At 52.2% G+C, this 21512-nt stretch overlaps 1 protein-coding gene across 5 annotated transcripts in view; it reads right to left on the reverse strand.

Annotated features, from left to right (window-relative positions):
- Positions 1 to 20716, reverse strand: part of TSPAN18 (tetraspanin 18) — a 180830-nt gene extending 160114 nt beyond the window's left edge. For 2 of the 5 annotated variants that reach the window (XM_067749315.1, XM_067749311.1), the window contains exon 1: positions 19965 to 20168. The gene's annotated coding sequence lies outside the window, so the exon portion shown is untranslated. Of the gene's footprint in view, positions 1 to 18387; positions 18662 to 19964; positions 20173 to 20554 lie in introns of those variants that run through there. The other 3 variants (XR_010946069.1, XM_067749312.1, XM_067749313.1) reach the window with 3 other exon arrangements.
- Positions 20717 to 21512: the final 796 nt, after the last annotated feature.

A 21512-nucleotide genomic window follows, 5' to 3' on the forward strand; every position in this document is an offset into this window, starting at 1 on the left:
AGAGAAAGTAGATTAGTGTCACCAGGGGCCGGGGCAGGTGGTGGAATGGGGCAAATGGGGAGTAACTGCTACCAGAGAGAGGGTGACTTTTCAGGGTGATGAAAACGTTCTAAAATCTATGGTGGTGATGGTTCCACAACTATGCAAGTATACTAAAAGCCACTGAATGTTATACTTAAAGTGGGTGAACTGTATGGTATTTAAAATATATATCAATAAAGCTGTTGTATTAAAAAAGAAACCTCAGGGTTAAAAAAAATTCAGGGTGTTAATCTCTGCTATGAATAGGGAAACGATCACCTTGTATCGGGACCCTTGACAGTACTGGTCAATGAATTTCCTTTTTAAACATCTTTAGATTAGTCACACAGATCAGAGTTATTAACATTTGGAATTTATTTTTTAAAGAGGAGGTGACCATCTTACACACCGTCCCAGGAAAGGTGAGGTTGAATAGTGGAAATAATTACCTAAATCCTAAATAATTACCTTTGCATCCTGCCATTGCAAAGGCAGGAGAGCCGCTCAGCATCTACATTAAACAGATTATCCACGTGATCAGATTGTCCATTTCAGATGGATCCCAGCATGCTGTCTCTTAATCACTGCCTGAAATCACTGCGTATACTGCCCCAGACAGCCACAAGATATCACGCCGGAAGGGGACTTGGGGATCAGCTGGTCCTCTCCTTCATTTTACAATGAGTGACTGAGGCCCAGAGAGGGTAAGGGACTCACCCAAGGTTCATAATGAGTTTGTAAGTAGAACAGGATTAAAACTCAGACTCCCGTCTTGAAATCCTATGTCTTTCCACTCCACCTTGGCACCACTGGGCCACGTAGGACGGCATGCTTTGATGGCCAAAGCTTAGTGCACGGGCAGGTCACTGCCCAGTTACAGACCCATCTGTGCCACTGATCGACTGTGTGACACTCAGCCTCCCAGGCTCCTGTCTCACCACCCTTAAAACAGGAATGATTTTCATACATAACCTGCAGGGCTGTCGCAAGGATTCAGCAGGACGGTATATGTTATGTATTCTCAATAAATTCTAGCTCTCTTAGGGCCAGAACCTGGGGCGGGGACAGGCACACAAAATAAAGGGGATCCTTCTGATGGGCTTGGCGCAGGAAACATAAGGTCCTAGTGTCCACAGCCCCTCCTCCATCAGCAGCAGCAAACTGACCACCACCCCTGTTTCCCTGGTCACCTCTACTGGGGACACCGAGAGGAAGAGGAATGGGACCCAGTGAGACGCTATCACATTGTGTCTCTCCAAAGTCAAGAACGAATTATCCTCTTGAACTTTCTAGTTTCTCCTGACCCCATGTTAATTTCTAGCTCCAAATAAAATGATGTATCTTCAGTATCAGGAAAAGGTTAAAGAGTAATTTCAGGTTGGCACACGGTCCGCCTGATGAGATCGGATCCACTCATTTGCGGAGTCGGGGAAATCAAGATGCGGGAAGAACCTCGTCTCAGACCATCTGAGATACTGCAGAAGAAAGTGATGATCTCTTTAAAAGTAAAACTGGCAGCTCTGCCTCTGTTGTGAGGGAGGAACCAAGGCCCAGAGAGGTTGAGTGATTTGGCCCATGTCACACAGCCATAGAGGCTTTTGATAAAAGAGACAGAGTGAGAACCAGATCTCCTGACCTCATGGCTCTGCTGGCACTTGGAGGGGCCGGGGGGGAGCAAGAGACGGGAGGGGACTTTGAGTGTGAAAACGACTATTCATAACTCTGAGTGTAAGTAGTTGTGAGAGCATGAGCCTCTGAGGGAGAGGGAAAAAGCTGTGGGGCATCTGACGTGCCACCTGCCCTTGGGCTGCGAGCGGATCAGTGTGAACAGGTGTAAGCAAGAGGGCTGTGAGCGCGGAGTGAGTGAATGAGTGAGAGGAAATCCGAGTGCTGGAGAGAGAACAAGAGGAGGAAAAACATTTGGGCCGTTTTCAAATTCCCACAGTCAAATAAATCAAAACAGATTGTTCTGAGACAAAGAGGCCATTTCAAACCACATCCTTTACACCACAATAGACCCTCAGTGGTCCACGTGACGCTTTCTCACAACCAATAATAACGGCGACAGCAATGTTCACAGTCATAGTTAGGATTCTTGAGCGGCCATGATGAGCAGGTGTGATCAATGCCCACTTTCCAGATCAGGCCACTGAAGCTTGGAGAGGGTAAGTCACGTGGTCCCTACACCTCCCTGCCCGGGTGATTCCCGGAATCAGGAAGCCTGGTGCGCAGCGGAGATGCAACCGGCAAGTGTCACCTGGAGGCGCCAGATGTTCCTGAGAACTGTCCCCTTGAGGCAGGGCCACTGTGGCTGCTGCAAGCAGGATGGAGAAGCAAGGCACCGAGGAGCAAGCAGGGAGTGAAGACGGAATGTTCCTAGCTGCCCCACGGGGCAAAGCAGATGCCCGTCTGTGCAGGAGTGCCTGGCACCATGATGGTCACTATTAGCTACTAAGGAACTGTGCTCATCGCCTCACCTGGACGCCTGGCCCTGACCAGCCAGAGGAAGGCCCTGCCCTTCCATGCAAGCTGGGGCCCGATGCACAGGACTGGGCCAGAGAGGAGGGCACCGCCAGGGCCCCAGAGAACAGGTCTCCCATCTCCCACCTCAACCTCAGCAAAGGGAACCTGGGTCCAGGCGGCCACGTCTCAGTAACCGCCGAGTCTCTGCTCCCAGTGGGCCTGAGGGGACAGCACCAGGCCTGCTGTGGGGAGGAGGGAAATGTAGCTCTGCCAAAGCAGCCACGGCCACCAGGCACGCCGTGAGTTTTCTCCTCGTAAACTAGTCCCAACCCCCAAACAACCCTATGACGTGCTGTTACTCTCCTCGCTTTACAAATGAGTAAACCGAGGCTCAGAGAGACTCGCCCAAGGTCTCCAAAACTGCAAGGGTACGCACAGTCCGGACTGAACCCAGCCTGACAAGGAGACCTTGCTCCTTCTACCTCATCCATCACTCACCCGCAAAGCCCTTCTCTCTGACGGAGGTTGGGAGTCCCAGAGCGCAGCGTTTCGTTACGAGTTTCAAAGGCAAATCCCAACAAACAACCTGAAACAGAAGGGGAGAGAGGTGTGCACCCTCCCAAGGGGGCAGCCCCTGCTCACCCCCTGCCTGCTGTTGCCACGTAGGGGCCTATTTGTCAAGGAAGGAAGAGATCTAGAGTTTTATGCTACATCTCTTTTTCAACTGGTTAGAATCCTCTGTTCTGTTAACAGAATTTAAAATTTTGAAATATATATACACAAAAGTACATAGGTCTGAAATGTACAATTCCATGAATAGTCACAAACTGGACACACCTGTGAAACCACCAAGCAGAATAAGAAAAGAAAGAGACCAGCACCCAGAAGCCCCTCATGCTTCCTTCCGGGCCCTCCCCAACCTCTGCCCAAACGGAATCACTACCGTGACTTTTAACACCATAGCTTCACTTCGCCGACTCTGAACTTTATATAAATAGAATCGTTCCGTGTAGATAGAATTCTGTATAAACAGAATCATTCGCCTTCACCTCTGCTGTCTTCTGCTGAACATCAGGATTCTGAGATGCCCCCCAGATCGCCATCAGCAGCTGGAGTTCATTCATTCTCTGCTGTGTAGTACTCCCGTATCCATTCTACCATGTATAGACATTTGGGGTGTTTCCAGGCCTCTCACAGAGAATGAAGCTACGGACATTCTTACACATGCCTCTTGCGGAGCACATGTACGCTCTTCTGTTGGAAAGAGTGGAATTGTTGGGTCATACGGTATGTGTATGTTTTAGTTACATTTCCCAACATTTTAATGTTCGGTCAGTTTCATGTTTTCAACATTGCGCACATTAAACAAAATACACCTGTAGCTTGGATCTGGCCTGCAGGCCACCACGTTGCACCTTTGGCCTGTGTGCCTCATTCATTTTAGCCACTGGCCAGACCATCTTGCTTGGTGCCTCACAAATTCATATGATACGTGGGGAAAATTCTCATAATCCCCTCCACCAAACCGCTGAGCGAATGAGGCCTCAGTAACTATCAATGGCTGTCCTTCCGTGAGTGCTTCTCTGTGACAGCGGTCCCCAACCTTTTTGGCACCAGGGACCGGTTTCGTGGAAGACAAGTTTTTCCACAGATAGTGTGGGGGGGATGGTTCAGGCGGTAATGCGAGCGACGGGGAGCGGTGGGCAGCGGCAGGTGCGGCTTCGCTCGCTCGCCCGTCGCTCACCTCCTGCTGTGCGGCCCGATTCCTAACAGGCTACGGGCCGGTACTGGTCCACGGCCCGGGGGTTGGGGACCCCTGCTCTACGAGGATGAAATTACATTGAAATCACTTGAGCAGTCTCTTCAAAATACACATGCCCGGCACTGCACTAGTACCAACCAGACTTCCTGAGGATGTGGGCAGCCAAGCATGATTATTTTGAAATGTAGCCCAATTAAGAACCACTGCCTGAGGTCATAGAGCACAAAGCCAGTGACTGCAGAGCACCCAGGTTCCCAGTGGCTAGGCTCTACCTAGCACACCAGGGTTCCCCAAATCTACCCTGTGGGCTAGCACTCCACCCTCCTGCAACTGTAACAGACATCAATAATTGATCTTGGCACTCCTTCCTGCTGAGCCCGAATAACCCAGCCTCATCTACCCTTCAGCAGGCCCTACCAATCGATCAGGGTTGGCATTTGAGATGACATGCATTTGCCACACCTGCTATTCAGTGTTGGCCCCCGGAAACCCTTGCCATTTTCTCAAGTGGCTCAGCCTTCTTATTCCCAGGATGGGTAAGAAACAGAGAAAGGACCAAACCCAAGCCTGGCCCCATTCGTTAGCTTATTTGACTCTGATTCCCACGCCAACCCTACGACACTTGCCTTGACGATAATGTATGTCTGCCCTGGGGTGATTTTGTTGGTTTGGGGTTTTGTCTACGGGTTTTATGGGTGGCAAACAAGCCCAGAGAGGGCTAGGGCCTTGCCCCAGGGGAACTTGAACCATCTCCCCATTTCTAATTCAGGGCTCTTTCACTCTACTCCAGGGAGCCTCTCACAACCAGTTAGGAACTACTAGAAAAGCCAGAAACACGATGGGAACCTCATTCATCTCAAACCAATCACATCTGGTTCACTTCTCCCTGCTAAGCAGTAAACAGTGGAGACAGCACCCAGGCTGGCTGCAGGCTGGGATCTCAGCTCAGAGACAAGGCTGCGGCCAAGAGCTGGTGAGGAGTCATTCTCGCACTGATCCCTGGGCTCTAAGAAAGAGATTTTCCTTATTGAGGCTGAGATCGGTGATCCGACACCAGTAAAAATTGCCCTTTTCCAAAGCGATTATCCGCACAAACCCAGGGAGGGGCTCCAACGTGGAGGTGCTTCCAGCAGCAGCCCAGCGGGGGCCTCTGTGGTCCCACCACTTTCTGTCTTTATTAACATTTGCAGAAAAACTCACAGTGTGTTTTGAGGCAAATGAAAACCAAGCAATGTCATTTTCTTCCCTCAACCAGGCCACAGGGCTCCTCCTTGCCCTTCTCTCCTCACTCACACTAGAATTTTTTTCTTAAGCTCAAAAATACTAAAAGTTCCCTGACATCTGCAAATCTGCCTTTCAAGGTCATTTTTAGCCAAAGGTGCCCGAAACTGAGTTCATCGGATTGTGTTACAACGGCATCTCCTCCCTCGGGAACAGCCGTATCTGCACCTCCAAGTCTTTGCCTTCGATGGGGATTTGGGGTTTCCGGGGGCGGCAGAGGAAGGCACCCAGCCTGCCCGTCCACATCCACGTCCACGTCCACGTCCACGTCCACATCCACATCAGGAAGTGAAGGCAAGACCAGAAACGGCTGCAGCGTTTGGGAGATTTCTGGCGACTCCCAGAGGGCGCAGGACTAACGCGACGGGAAAAAGGACCCAAGGGCAGCTCGGAATGTGAGGAGTTCCTATTCCTGCACACACTTCTCTCCAAACTTCTGGGGACTCGTGTGCATGGCGGGGGTCCGACTCGGTGACTCAGCCTCCCACCAACCTGCACTGCTGTTACCTAGTTTCACGTGGAACGGAAAGAAGTATCAAGGCTTTACCAGCCCGAGGTCACACACGCCAGAAAGTGGCAGGGCCAGAATCCACCCATGATGGCCTGACCCCAGGCCCGGGCTCTAACCACTGCCCCACGAGGCTCTCTTCCCATTACCTACTGAACTGACCAGAATGCACTTTGCCCTAATCCCGTCCCTCCTCCTTCCAAAGATACAGTCATCTGCTGCCTTCAACAACACACTTATTTCCAACAAGGCTCTGGGTGACACCTCAAGGCCCAGGTTCAGGGCCCAGCAAAACCGAACCAAGTGCACACATGTGTACGCGCACGTGCGACACCAACTCCTGAATTCCTTGTTGGGGGGAAAAAGTGCTGCTTCTGTTCACAGCCTCCTGTTAACTGGCAGGAAAGACAAGACTACAGATGTGAGCTAGGAAGATGGCCCGCCACTCCCCATGGCGGGGCTCTTAAGGACAAGGTTCTCTCAAGAACCTCTAGGTACCGAGGCAAAGACAGTCTCAGAGAATCAGGCGGCATCAGGAGTGTGAGGGCCGGGAGCCCCGCCAGGACCCGGCAAGAAAGCATCTCTGGCAAAGGGCAACTTTGTATGGCAGGTAAGGAGGGCAAGGTGGGTACTGGAGAGGCTGTGTCCCCATCAGTCTCTGTGTGGCAGCAGTACCAAGCCTGAGTCACCCACATAAGGGGCAGGTGAGACCAAGAGAGCAGAAGCTCTGTGTCCTCAGAGGGAGGGGCCGAGGGGGCCTGAGACTTGGGAGAAGCTTGGGAGGTGAGAAGAGTAAGCGAGAGGGCCCAGCCTGAGTCAGGGACCCAGGAGAGAACTCTTCCTGGTGGGTATGGCTCAGGGGCTTCAAGACCAGAAAAGACTGCTGTGTAGTACTGGACTGGGTGGTTACACACCCTCTGGATGTACCATCCTCCACCTCAAGTCTTCAGTAAAAGTCTAGTACAGTCGTCCCTCGAGACTAGTTACAGGGCCTCCATGGATAGCAAAATCCACTGATGCTCAAGTCCCTCATATAAAATGGTATAGTAGGGGCTTCCCTGGGGCTTCCCCGGTGGCGCAGTGGTTAAGCATCCGCCTGCCAATGCAGGGGACACGGGTTCGAGCCCTGGTCCTGGAAGATCTCACATGCCACGGAGCAACTAAGCCCGTGCGCCACAACTACTGAGCCTGCGTGCCTAGAGCCCGTGCTCTGCAACAAGAGAAGCCACCGCAATGAGAAGCCCACGCACCGCAACGAAGAGTAGCCCCCGCTCACCGCAACTAGAGAAAGCCCGCGCGCCGCAGTGAAGACCCAACGCAGCCAAAAATAAACAAAAAATAAATAAATTTATTTTTTAAAAAATGGTGTAGTGTTTGCACATAACTTACACCCATCCTCCTGTATCCTTGGCATCTCTAGATTACTTATAATACCTACTACAATGTAAATGCTATGTAAATAGTTGCTGGAGTGTGGCAAATTCAAGTTTTGCTTTTTTGGGACTCTCTGAAATTTTTATTTTTGAATATTTTCAATCCGCAATTGGTTGAATCCACCAATGCAAAATCTGTGGACGCTGAGGGCTGTCCGGACACACAATGGAAGAAAGAAAGAATGAACGAATGCCTACACCAAGCAACACCAGGAGCTCCTTTTCTGCATTCAACAGGCCTCCCGGGCAAAGATCCCCTTACAGTGGAAAAGGTGGGGCCTTGCAATGTTTCAGAAAAACCCTCCCAGTTTCCCACATCCCTCCAACCAACTGGGTGATCTATGGAATTCCATAATCTCAGCACCTCAGGTCTCCCTTCCATAAAACAGGGATTAAAAATCTCATCACAATCAGACTGTGGGGCATCAAATGAGATCATATATATGGGTCTGCTGGGTACATGGAACAATTCTGCTGTGCTTCTGGAGAGGAAAGGGAATGAAAGAGAGCCGACGTGGCAGGTCACTCCAAGCCCAGGACCCAGTGGGTCCCGCTTGTGCTGTCCCTTTTTCTTCCAGATGAGGAAACTGAGGTTCGATTAGGATAAAAAACTTGCCAAGGTCATGCAGCTTGTGAGGGGCAGAGCCAGGATTTGAACCGTGGGATTCAGAAGTCGGAATTCCCACTTGCTCACGGCCCTACTCGAATGCCACCTGGACGCTACAGCTGCCTTCGGAACTCCTTCTCGAAGAACATTTAACTTTAATCCCGTACGTTCCTCCCCAGCAGACATGCACACAACTTTATTTAAATATATTATCATTATCATTGTTTGGCCAAAAAGATTCCTTTTCGGTGAGATGTTTTTCTCTTTGCACACAAACACACACATGTACCTCTCCAGCAGGTTTGAATAGATCTTTGTGAGTGGTAGGGCTACTTAGAAACAAAATTTGCCCATTATATCAATTCAATTACACAGCAACCACTTTTTTAAGAGCATATTTATTTGAGCTTAGTGTGCGGTGAATCATCAGACATTTTCTTTCTTCACACTCTCTTGGGAAGAGAAAATGATCAAGTGAAAGGGAGAAAATGTTATGCATATCATCCCAGCTATTGAGAATAACGCTGATGGCTTTTCCTCTCGCACTTTTAATTTACTTAATTCCCCCGCTTCCATGAACAACCACGCCTCGGCTTCCTGAGCGCTTGTCTCCAGAGGGTTCGAGGCTTTCCGGTTGCAGTCCCCACTGCAGACTCTAAAGGGAGGTTCTAGAGTCATGGGACAAGCAGCCCCACTCCCAGCGTGTGGGCGCGATGTCAGCGGTCCTCCGCAGACACGAGCACTAGTTGGAGCCCAAACGGGGTTCGGCTCCCATTTCTGACTCTCTGGACTCCCAGTCCAGGGCTCTCCCCATCTCTTCAGCTGGGGACGGTAAGGACGGCAACTCAGGGGTTGAGTCTAGTCTGTGGTCCAGCCCTCTTGGTGACCCCTCCCTGCTCCCCCAAATCCCAGGCCTCCTTGAGCCCATCAGGCTCTGAGCTCGGCCCCCGTTGTCCCCATTTGGTCTCTGGGCTCAGAGGAGGGAAGGGTCCCCGGGGACAGCCGCCACCTGTGGCCCCAGTGCTATCCCCTCTGCAGCGCCAAAACTTCATCTCCTCAGCCTCGCAGAACCTGCAGGCAGTGCCCTCAGAGGTCGCTCTGTTTGCCTTGGCTCCACAGCCTGCTTCCCCAGCAAGAAGCCGCTAGAAAGGAAAATAAAACAACAACAAAAAGCCTTTTGATCTGCCAACGGACATCCCCGTCCAACCCTGTAGGAAGGTGGAAAACACCCTCTGTAGTGACTTGCTGGCCTCCCTCTCACAAGTGTTCTCCAAAGGCCCACAGGGTCTTTCAGAGACCCCACCTAGCCCAGGCTCCTGGACCCCATGAGATGAAGAGGTCAAAACGACATCTGTGGGGACCAAGTGGGGATGGGCAGAGGGCAGGAAGAGGCCAGAGAGGACCAAGCAACTATGGGAGAGAGAAGATGGCCATTGACCCAGCTGGCCACTCCACAGTAGGTGGTCTCCACAGATTGTCTGCTGGGTGGAGCAGCAAGAAAGAGGTGTGTTCCAGAAAAGCAATTCAGTTCGCCCGTAGGGAATCAGGTAAAAACATCATGGCTGTCCACGCAGGGATATACTAGTCATCCATCACAAGAGGACGTGGTAAGTAAACGACACGTGAGCTGTGCCTCTCCCCTACACCGTGGTCCACCCTGGAGACCCCCTACAGCTTCAGGGGACAGTTCCGCTCACTCTGGTAGCCCCTACACAGGCACCTCCTTCAGTCTCTTGGCTTGAAGGCAGCCTGGAAGCTTCCAGAAGTTGATGTCCCCAGGAGCAACCCTCAACCAATGAGAGACGGAAGTCGGTGACCACTCGCTGGGTCGATTCTGAGGTGTGCTTCACACAGTCCCTGGGAGGGTCCCCAGTGGGACAGGGCCCCCAGGTGCCCACAGCGGGAGGCTGCTCAATAGGGCATCTTTCGTTGGCTCCCCTCCTCTCCCTGCTCACTCACCTCTCTGGAACCAACCTCATCATATATAAACTCTGCGTACCCAGATCCATACTCAGGGTCTGTTTTTGGAGACCCCCAACTAAACCAAGGCAGAGGTGTATGTGCTAAGACGGAACAATTGAAAAGATGCAGAGCTGAAGGGATGGAACACCGCAGGGTATATAGGAATGGCAGGCACCATGTACACAGCTGTGCTCATTTACTGGGAGAACAACCCAGCAGAGACGGGGCTGCTCACACTGGTGGTCTCCCAGTGAGGAGACTGGCTTAAGACTCAGTTTCCATTGAATACGCTTTTGATCTATTTCCGTATTCTCTTACTATGTTTACTCTGATTATTTTTTCCTTAGGTCTTTCACCAGTAAAAAGTGATTCATTTCAAAGAGCTTGTGGTAACTCCTGGAAAATCAAATAAATGAACTACGGAGAGGGAGAAAATCCCAGAATCGATAATCCTCCTCACTTCCTAGAACCCTCCCACTTCCTTCTCACCTCCTCGTACCCCGGCCTCCCTCTCAGCCCACATGCAGGACAATAGGTCCCAGTCCCCTTAGGGGTTTGACAGCTGCCATTGAACAGGGGATTAAGGACTGGAGGGGAGCAAAGGGCCAGGTGAGAGGCCTCCGAAACCCCAGATTCTGATTTTCTCCCACTCTGGCTGTTAAGACATGGACTGGCTCCAACAGGGAAGACCCTGGTGTCCCACAGAGGAGCAGAGCCAGGGAACAGACCATGTAATGCTGGAGAGCAGGCTTGGGGTTCAGACCTCCTGAGTCTTTAAAGAGATGATTAAATTAAAATGAGGCTTTTAGGGCAATCTGACTAATGCCCTTATAAGAAGAGATTTGGACCCCCAGGGTACACCAGAGGTTCACGTGCACAGAGGAAAGACCCTGTGAGAACAGTGAGAAGGCAGCCTTCTGCAAGCCAGGAAGAGACCTCAGAAGAAACCAAGTCTGCCAACACCTTGATCATGAGCTTCTAGCCTCCAAAACTGTGAGAAAATAAAATTGATAAGAATTAACTTATTTAGTCCTCACAACAACCCAATAAATTAGGTATTATTTTTAGTCCCATTTTATGGACAAGAAAATGATGAACAGAGAGGTTGAGTAACTTGCCCAAGGCTACGGAGCTGTTGAGTGGTAGAGCTGGGACCATAAACCATTCTATTGGATGAGATTAGACTCGTTAAGTGCCTGGCACACTGAAAGTGATCAATATGTCAGCTGCGCTCATTACCCAAGACAGCCTGAAAAAGACTGGTCTACAAAGGGAAAAATGGAGGGAGGCATTTTGTGAGCACCTGCCAGGTGCCCGGGATGGATGAGCAAAGACAGACAGGGTCCCTGCCCTCCAGCGGTTACGCTAGAGCGGGGGAGATGGAAGTTAAATAATCACACAGACAAGTCAACAATTGCTCAATCGTGACTAACTCCTGTTAGGGAGGGGATGGTGGAGCAATCAGAGCCAATAGGTGGGAAATTTGGCCCACTTGGGAGTCCAGGAGGGCTTCTTGGAGGAGGTGATGGGATCCAAAGGATGAAGAGGAGTTGGGTAATTAAAGAGGGAGGGAAAGCATTGCAGGGATGAGGGAAGAGCATGCAGAGCAGACCTGTTTAGGTTGGGGCAAGGTGGCTGGTGGGCTGGAGCAGAGGGAGGCAGGCCTGGGTGGGGGGAGGGGCAGAGGCTGCAAGAAAGCCTTCTGAACACAGGTGAGAATCTATTGAAGTGCTTCCGAGAGGGTGCGAGGCGGCTAGCACGATCACATTACACAACAGATGTTTTCCCTAACAAAGTGTGTAAGGCGAACTTCAGTAAACTGAATTTTATTTTTAAGGCAGTAGGGAGGAATGGGAATCTGAGCGTTAATCTGTCTGTAAATTGGATGAGGATCCTCTGATCCAGCTGGCATTTTCACAGATCTGGCCGCCTCGAGTGAGGTACACCTGTTAGGTAGTAATACCGGAGGAGGACTGGCCTTCCATGTGTCAGGGTGTGGGCGGGCATCTCTGCTGGTCGAGGCTGTCTGTTCCCCCATAAGTCGCAGGGACACCTGACACTGCAAACGTGGCTTTCCCCATGGAGCCATCTCACGGCCTGTTTCCTGGTGACCACGACTTTCCAGGCCACCCTTCCCCATCTCCCCCTCATCCTCCAAGCTTTAACGTGTGCTTACTTCCACGGGGAGGCCTTCGCTGCCCCCGCCCCCAGATGTAAGTGCCTTTCATGACTCCCCACTGGCACCCCTGGCTCCCCACTGGATTTGTCTCCATGCTGTCGGCAGTGTCCCCACCTAAGGGGCGTTACGGTGCATAGCAAGGAAGGATGTGATCCCTAAGAAGCTATGACTAGGAATTCATCATTCATTCCCTCGCTCATTCATTCTGCGTGTATGAACGTCTACGGACATCTATTCAGTCCCAGGCACTGAGCTATACACTGCAGGCTCCGTGGAGACTGAGACAGACAGGTCTCTGCCCTCATTCCGTTGAGGGAAACAGATCAGAAATAAAATAATCAGAATCATTCCAACATTCACTGAATACTTTTAAAGTGCCACCTTGAATCCTAAAAGATACATTTATGCATTTTGATCTTATTTTATCTTCATAAAACCTTACAAGGGTGATCATTTCGCAAAATATACAAATATTGGATAATTATGTTGTACACCTGAAACTAATATAATGTTTGATGTCAATTACACCTCAATTTAAAAAAAAAAAACCTTATGAAGTGAAATGGTGGTACAGGGACTTCCCTGCTGGTCCAGTGGTTAAGAATCCACCTTCCAGTGCAGCAGACACAGGTTCAGTCCCTGGTCGGGGAACTAAAATCCCATGTGCCGCAGGGCAACTAAGCCCCTGTGCTGCAACAAAAAGGCCCTGCATGCCACAACGAAGATCCCGCGTGCTGCAACAAAGATGCGACACAGCCAGATAAATAAAGAAATATTTTTTAAAATAAATAAATAAAACGGTGGTACAGAGAAGTTAAGTATCTTGTCAAAGGCCAAACAGAGGCCATGGACTGTGGCTGAACTGGGACTTGAACCCGGGCCCTTATGTTCAGAACTCCTAACCCCGATGGCATGTTGCCTCTCACGCTTTCAATGCATGGGGATGAGGCGGTGTATCTGAACCCTCGGCCTCCACAGCTGAGCCTCCAAACCCTCCTGGGCCCCTGTGAGATGGGCGCCAGAGCTGGGAGCTTGGCTATTTCCTCCTAGGCCCCCTTCTCTTGCAGAGAAGTCCAGACGACCTGCCAGGGAAGAGGAACCCAACTTGCCGACATCACAGTGACTTCCGGTGCTAAAGGTGAACCCAGGATAAAGAGCGAGAACAATTCATCTGGACCAGATATTTTCAGCCCGAGAGGAGATGGAGATGGCAGGCAACTCCAGAAAGACGAGTTGAGAAAAACGTAAATGGTGCCTTTCACGAAGTCCTTTCATATTATTACATCTAGAAAACATCCTCTCTGCAACTGGTTATAATTCACATGCACCCATGTTTCTTAAGCCCACACTAACACCCAGCACCCTTCCAGACCTGTTGGGAGGGAAAAAATATGGAAAACAGCATCTGACAAATGTTAGCAGTGGACAAAGTGTGTCTGATGCAGACATTTACTCTTTTGATGCTTAGAACTAGGCCACGAGGTGGGTATAAATCCCCACTTTATTGATAAGAAAACTGAAATGTACAGAGATTAATTTCCTTGTTACTTACTAGTTGTATAGCTGTGTGACCTCGGGCAAATGACAACACTTAGCCTCTTGGGTTAGTTTTCTTGGCTGTTAAATGGAGCGATAACAGTACCCACCTGTTGTGGATTGAATGGTGTGCCCCACGTATCCTTCCCCATTAGGGCATGGGAGGAGGAGACAGGAGCAGAAGTAGGTGCTGGAGGGTCCTGGAAGAAGTTCTAAGAGCAGTAAACTTCAATAAGGCAAAGGAGGCCATGGGAGCTCTGGGGTGAAGGTCAAGGGTCTGGCTTAGTGCCCTTGCTGTGTGCTCACTGGCCAGCCCCTTGGCCCCTCCAAGCCATCCCCACCTCCAGTGTATTATGGGCAATATATGATCTGTCCAGAGATCATTTCCATGGACATGGTCTGTAATCTCTAAAGAGCAATGCACATCAGGGATCATTAAGGAAAGGAAGCATCCGTGTTTTAAGGACTATGTGCCAGGTCTATACTAGAAGCTTTAAATGCATCATCTCAATTAATCCTCGAAGTACTCTATCCAGGAAATATAAATGCAGGGAGTTAGTGCTCAGTAAACACCCAGCCTCCCTTGCAGTGGGTTTCAGGCCAGGTGACAAGTGCTCAGTAAATACCCAGCCTCCCTTGCAGCTGGTTTCAGGCCAGGTGACAAGTGCTCAGTAAATACCCAGCCTCCCTTGCAGCTGGCATCGGGCCAGGTGACAGTTCTGACCAATGGACTGGAGCTGAAGTGATGTGTGTCACCTCCAGGGGACACAGTGGAGCGTTAGTGTGCCTTTTCCTTTTGCATTGCTCTCTTCGCCTTCTGCAGTAACCATGGATGCCACATCGTCCTGGAAGTGCAGCTATGAAGATGGTGGAGTCACCATCCGCCTGCGTCCCTGAGTAACTGTGTACAGCAGAGATCCATGTTAGACAAGTAACGTAAGTGAGAATTAAAGCCACAAGGTTAAGCCACTGAGAGTCTGGGGTCATCTGCTGTGGCTGCTGGTATTACGTAGCTTAACACTCTTATTGTTGCTGTTATTCTGCTTTTCACAAATATGGAAACCAAGGCCACATAGCCAGAAACAAGATGCAAGTTCACATCTGTGACTCCAACACACATCCTCTTTCAATTACAACCTTTTGTTGCTGAATAAGATCATCCCCTTCCTGTAAGCAACCTTGTCCCCAAAAGCTCCTACCCCTCAGTGTCCCCAGGATGGCTGAGGAGTCAATGCAGGATGAGAAAAGAGAATCTCAGAAAGCACTGTGAGCCTGGAAAATGAGCAAAAGCAGGGAGGAGGGGGCCCGATCGCATCTCAGGGAACTCTTTTCTGGGGCTTTGGAGCTCACAGGAGGGTTCGATAGGAGAGGAAACATCACAGAGTGGTTTCGAGCACAGAAGGGAGAATCGGACCAACCCAGGATCAAATTCCAGTCCTACCACTTGCTCCCTTGATTTTTCTGAGCCCTACGTCCTAATCTGTAAGATGGGGACAATATCTGAACCGACTTTGAGGGTGGAGGTGAGACGAAGCATTGTCTAGCTCCCAGCCGATGGTGAGCACTCCCCAAATGTCTACTGCAGGAAAGATCGTCAGGCTCAGAGAACAGCCTTTGCTGGAGGGAGCTGAGGACGAGGTGCAGCCAGAGGCTGCCCCGCCAGGATGGCTGACGCAGCCCAGACAGCAGACCTGGCCCAGCTCGCATCCCTGCAAGAGACCAAGGGGCAGAACCCAGAGAGCGGAGCGGGGCCAGCCAGACACAGTGCGACGCAGCAGAGGAGCCAGATTATTTATTTTAGAGTCGAAAGTGTCTTCTAGGAGGACGGCCTTTTATTTGGGTGTATCTCGGAGTTATCAGCTTAAACTCATTATCTGTACATATGGTCTTTGTACTATAGTTAAGGGTGGGAAACAAAGGATGGAAGGGAAAGGATGGGCATATACTAGCTGATGAAATATCATCCCTCAACTGCCAGTAACCAGGATATGTTCAGTGACATCACATTGGGCTTCCTGCCACAAGGATGGGGCTATCATGAGAATACTCACAAGATTTTAACTCTGGAGTCCCTCAGTGAGGCAGGGAAAGGAAGAAAAAAAAAAAGAAAAGCAATTTGTTTTATTCACCCTTGTCTTCCACCTCAAAAGCAGACACACACACACACACACACACACGCACACACACACTGTGCCCAAAAATATCAGAGCTGGAAAGGATCAACGTTGATCCCTCCCTCCCACTTCACAATAAGAGTATTAGTAATAATAATGACAATGATGACTGTATTTGTTGAGCATTTACTACCTGCTGTGCACTGTGCTAAGTGTTTCACATGTTTTATCTCGTTGACATTTCACAACACTCTGATACAGTATAATTAGTCCCATTTCACAGATGAGGAAACTGAGGCACCAGAGGTTGAATGGCCTAAGGTCACACAGCTATTAAGTAGAAGAAAGCCGACATTCAAACCCAGGCAGCCTAACCGCCTCACAATGCTGCGTCTAGAGAAATAGGGAAACTGAGGCTCAGACAGGGGTGGTGAGTCACTCGAGGTCCCACAGCTCCATGTATAACAGAATAGGGGCTAGAACACCAGTCTCCTTACTCCTGGTCCAGCTGGTCCAGTGACCTTTCCACTCCGTCCTGTTGCCAATCAGTATGTACACACACGCATAGGACTAGTGAACATGCTGTTGCTCAGCTCCAAGTTGTTCAGTTACTAATTAAACTAGCAGTCTTGGGTACAAACAAGGGGCAAGGGCTAGACCTTAAGATAACAGGTGCTGAGATGAAAGAACTGCTTTGCCAGCTGCAAACACTGGGACCCATCTCCCTCTCCCTCTCTTTTTTTTTTTTTTTTAGCGGTACGCGGGCCTCTCACTGCTGTGGCCTCTCCACTTGCGGAGCACAGGCTCCGGACGCGCAGGCTCAGCGGCCATGGCTCACGGGCCCAGCCGCTCCGCGGCATGTGGGATCTTCCCGAACCAGGGCACGAACCCGTGTCCCCTGCATCGGCAGGCGGACTCTCAACCACTGCGCCACCAGGGAAGCCCTCCCTCTCTTTTTAATGAGTGTTACATTATCTGCACACAACCCCACCCCCCAGTCAGAGCACTGATACGGGTCCAAGGTGGCAGCCCGTGCGGCAGGAGGAGCCCAGGCTGGCGGGTTACTTAGCAGCATCAGATTGCAAAAATACCCCATCAAGCGATCATCTGCTCTGGGGGACTTAAAGTGCTGGTTTCCAAGGCCCCCTCCCTTTGCTGTGTCCCAGCTGAGCTTGAACAAATGTTCCTGATTTTCCTTCTCAATGGCTGATGAAATAGACCAGAAGAGCCGCCCTCTGGAAAGAGGGGTCCCTAAGAGGGGCAGTCCAGCCATCACTCTTTGCTCGTAGCAGGAAAGAGGAGGGAGTAAAAACTGCACAGGCCTCCAGAGAAAGGTAACATGCAAGCTTGCAGACAGAAATGGGGATCCCAGCAGGAGCTGATCACCAACATCACCCTCTCCATCCCCAAACCGCAGTGTGATGGAGGACAGGCACCTGGTTCACTTTGCCCTGTCAGGGCGGAGCGGGGCAAGACGGCCAGGAGCGGTGCCCCCCACTGGACAGAAGGCAGAGCAGGGCTGCCTAGCGCCCTAAAACGTTAGACTCTCCTGACTTTAAGTTTCAAGCCCCCGCCTCCTCAACCGCCACCCCGGCCCCAGGCCATTAAAAAGTCACTAATTCAGGGAGCTGTTTCCAGGCTGACAAGGCAGTTTTTAAAGGAGGAGAGGGTACTTCCTGGATTAGCCCAAGGTGTCCTAACTCCAACTCCAGATGAACTGATGCTTCTAGAAAGTGGCCTGGAACTTTCACTGATATACCTCCATTTCAGCCTCAGGCTGGGTAAAGATACGCCAAGGGTCTGCCATTTGAATGGATCTGGGGACCAGACGACCAGGAGACACAGTGCCCAAGACCTGAAATTTTGCTGAATCAGAGACCTTGGAGTTTGCCTGGAAGCAGTCTGAGTCCACACATGATACTCCACATCCAAACAGGGACGTCAGCAGTCCCAGGGGTCTCAGTTCCCTCCCATCTTCGGGGCAGGTGCAGGGAGCAGGGGTAGAACGCAGAGCCGCCAGCCCTCTGGGGGCCCCTTGCTCGCTCCCAGTTTCCAAGGGCAGGGCTGTTCCAGGCAGGCTTCCCTCCACAGAAAAACTAGAGTCATTAAAAACAAAACAAAACAAAAAAACAAAACAACTCCTTTTGTTTTCTGGCCCCATGGAATGTCTTGAAGACAAATCCAGAGACAGCGGGCTTCTCCACCCTTTCCTCTGTCTCCTCCCTACTCGTCTGTCCTCTTCTATTCAAAATAAAAACCATGCTGATCTTTCTTTACAGCAACTTTGTCCTCGAGCAATATGAGAGCATCCAACAAAAACATTTGCTACACTGAAAGCAAGAACCTCAACTCTCTTTCAGGGACCACCCTTTTCCATCACCTTTGCAGGGGACTTTGGGAACATGAGCGGGGGGAGGGGGGCTGCCCAATGAGCCCACACTGGCATCCACGAGAAAGATGAAAACTTCCGCCAGCCACTATGAGACCATGCACGTTCTTAGATTTGCTCATTTGTACTCACTTGGGGTGCAGGGAAGAGGGAGGGAATTAGAGAGAAAGATGAGGCCACAGTGCTTCAGGGTCCCTCCAATGTCGAACAGCCCACACACGACAAAGATGATGCTCTTCATAGATGCCAGCAGCCGTCTGGCTCCCTGAGGCCTTGGCACAGACCCACAGACTCAACACACAGGGGCCCTGAGGTCCCACAAGGGGACACGTGGCAGGTTTCCACCAATAATTGTGAAATGACCACATGAATGTGGCCTGTAGACTCCAGACCCCAAGAGGAAATGAAATTTACCACTTGAAACTGGACTGCTAAAGCCTTTAAGGGCCCCCATCAACCCCACCCTGTGCCTCCCAGTTTATTTGTGCCCAGAGAGGGGATTCACCCCAAGACCCTCAACCCACCCACACCAGAAAGGGATCTGGCCAGATCCAGGGAACAAAGGTACAACTTTTACCAAAAGGGTGCATTCAGCGGTTTGGGTTTCAGACCCCAAAGAAACCTCAGAAAGTTAATGCTCCCATACACTTACTCCACACCAATTCGCTGTTAATGTAAAGTTCCCCTCCTTTTGGTTTTTCTGCGGGTGAATTTTTTATTCATCCATACATCCTGCCAGCTCCCCCAAGAAAAACCAGCTCCTGAGAGCCAAGCTTTCCAGTACACAGCGCAGTTATAACTGGGGCATCCCAGCCTCACACTCCGACCCTCTGCCCCATTCCGGCTGCGGTGGGGTGCTCCTCAGGGCTGGCCCCTCGTGTGTTGGGGGTTGGTCTGCGGTTGTCGGTCCTGGATTTCGGTGCATTTGTCTCGCAGGAACCAGAACTCGCCTTCCTGTGGGTGAAACGGCCAGGGAAGGGCGCCCCCTCGCGGGAGCGAACTCACCTCAATCCAGCCGGGACTCAAAGCCGGCGCGAACCCACCCGTGCCCTCCAACCCTCCAAGAGGACTCCCGCTGCGCCCCCTAAATCTGGACGTGCTCGAGCCTCGGATCCAACGAGCACCCAACGGAGTCTCTGCTTCCCCAAACCGCACACACCGAGTACGGAATAAAGGGGGCCCCGAAGGAAAGCGTGGCGCCCCCGCCCCGCCCCGCTTCCAGGGACTCCGAAGGCGACCCGCCCTCAGTGGCCCTGCTGGGCCCGGCAATCCTCACGGCCCGGATCCTCGCTCCTAATCCTTAGTCCCTACCTGCCCTCCTACAGAGTGGCATGGCGCGCACCGCCTCCCTCAGGACGCAGCCCTCGCCAAGACCCCGACTTGTAACCACACCTGCCACCCCCGCCATTCTGCTGCCCCCCCACCCCCAAATACCCGCCCAGAGCGCCAAGCAGCGCTGCACCTGTCCCGGGGGAAGCCTCTGGCCCTCGGCGGATTCGGGGCAGGGATGGGGACGAGCACGTCTCCCCCCGCCCCTTCCCCAGCCTAGCCGAAGTAGAACTTGAACATCCTGGGATGCCCCCATTCCACACCCACCCCCACCGTGCCCAACAGTCGCCCGCGGGGAGGCGGGAAGCGCGCTTGGGCCCCCAAGGCCCCCGGGGCGCGGCGGCGGGCGCACGGAGGGCACTGAGGTGCGGAACCCCTACCTTCCAGCGGCAGTGGCCGGATCCCGCGCCAACTCCAGTCGGCGGCCGCGGGGGAAACTTTCCCCGGGCGGAGAAGCGCACTCGCAACTTGCTAGGCACCGGCTGCCTTCCCGGCTGTGGCGGCGGCGGCGCGTCCGGGGACCGGCTGGCGAGAGGCGGCGGCGGCGCTCGCTCGGGGCTCGGGCTCGGGCTCGGGCTCGGGCGGCCTCGCGCGGCTCCGCGGTGGATCACTAGGCGCTGCGTCCGCCCCGCAGCCTGGAGCCCCCGAGACGCCGGCGGCAGCTGCAGCCGCCCGCCCGCCGGCCCCACCTCCCCGCCACCGCTCCGTCCCTCCCTCCCTCTCCCCCGAGCTCCCTCCCCTGCCCAAACCTCCTCCCCTTCAGTCTCCAGTCGCCGCCGCCGCCGCCGCCGCCGCCGCCGCCGCCGCTGCCTTGGCGGCCGACGTGAAGGCACGTCTCCTCCGGCGAGCTGCCCCACTTGCCCCCTCCCGGGCTTGGTCCAGCATCCAGGCCTCGCTCCGGGAGCCCCTGGGGCCACCCTCTGCCCTTCTCCCCTTCTGTCACCCCTGCCCTCCTCCCCACTCTGCTCACAGGCCCTCGCTTCGTCTGAATTCAGGAGATCCGTAGGGGGAGTGGGGAGCGGGGCGCGCTAGACCGGAGTATTTATTCCAGGGAAACTTCCACGCTGCCCCCCGACCTCCGTGGCCGGACCGCAGGGCTGCGGGGTGGGATGATCCGCCATCCGGACCTCGCTCCTCATCTTCCCGCTGCCCTAGAAGGACCTGTTGAAAGCCAGGGTGATTCACCCTCCCTGGGCTGCTTTGGACCGATGCCGTTAATAGAGGAGACTGGAGGGGTTGCAGCAAGAGGTTGGGGACGCAGGGGTGCCCACCCCAGACCAGATGCAAACGACTTGATTGCAAGAGGCCAGACCTGTGTCTCCATCTCAGGGCTTATCTTTTCATCTTTGTACCACTGCCTGAGCCACAGGCCCCCTCCCCAGCCACTGACGCATGACTTCACCAAGACATTTAACCTCTGAACCTCTTCTGTGAAGTAGCTACCCACCGCCTGCCCCAGACAAAATGGGCAAGCAAGCAGATCAAAGCAGACAGCCCAAGTGAAAGTGCTCTCTAACCCCCCAGAGGAGAGGGGCTCAGATTGCCCACTCCTTGTCCCTGGGCAACAATTTTTTGAGTCCCAGCTCTGAAGATTCCACACCCAGTGCCTGCCTGCCAGGACATTCAAACACACACAAGTTCTGCAGGAGGCCCCTTTGTCAACTGATTTGCACTAAGGGGTGAGTGACTGATAGGAGTTGAACCTACTCCAGTCTTGGATAGGAATGTTGGTGATGTCAGGCCACAGGGCAGCATTTGCAGGGGCAGGAAGTCTCTGCCTTTCCTTGCCCACATTCCAGGAAAAGGATACATCCTTCTAAGGACTTGGAAGATGTCAGGTCCTTTCAACTATTTCACTGAGTAAATTGAGGAGGGCCTAATACAGTAGAGGTGTGGCTGGAAGAAAAAAACCTGGATCCACAGTTTTC

The sequence above is a fragment of the Pseudorca crassidens genome, chromosome 9 (assembly GCF_039906515.1).
Source record: "Pseudorca crassidens isolate mPseCra1 chromosome 9, mPseCra1.hap1, whole genome shotgun sequence".
Taxonomy (NCBI): Eukaryota; Metazoa; Chordata; class Mammalia; order Artiodactyla; family Delphinidae; genus Pseudorca; species Pseudorca crassidens.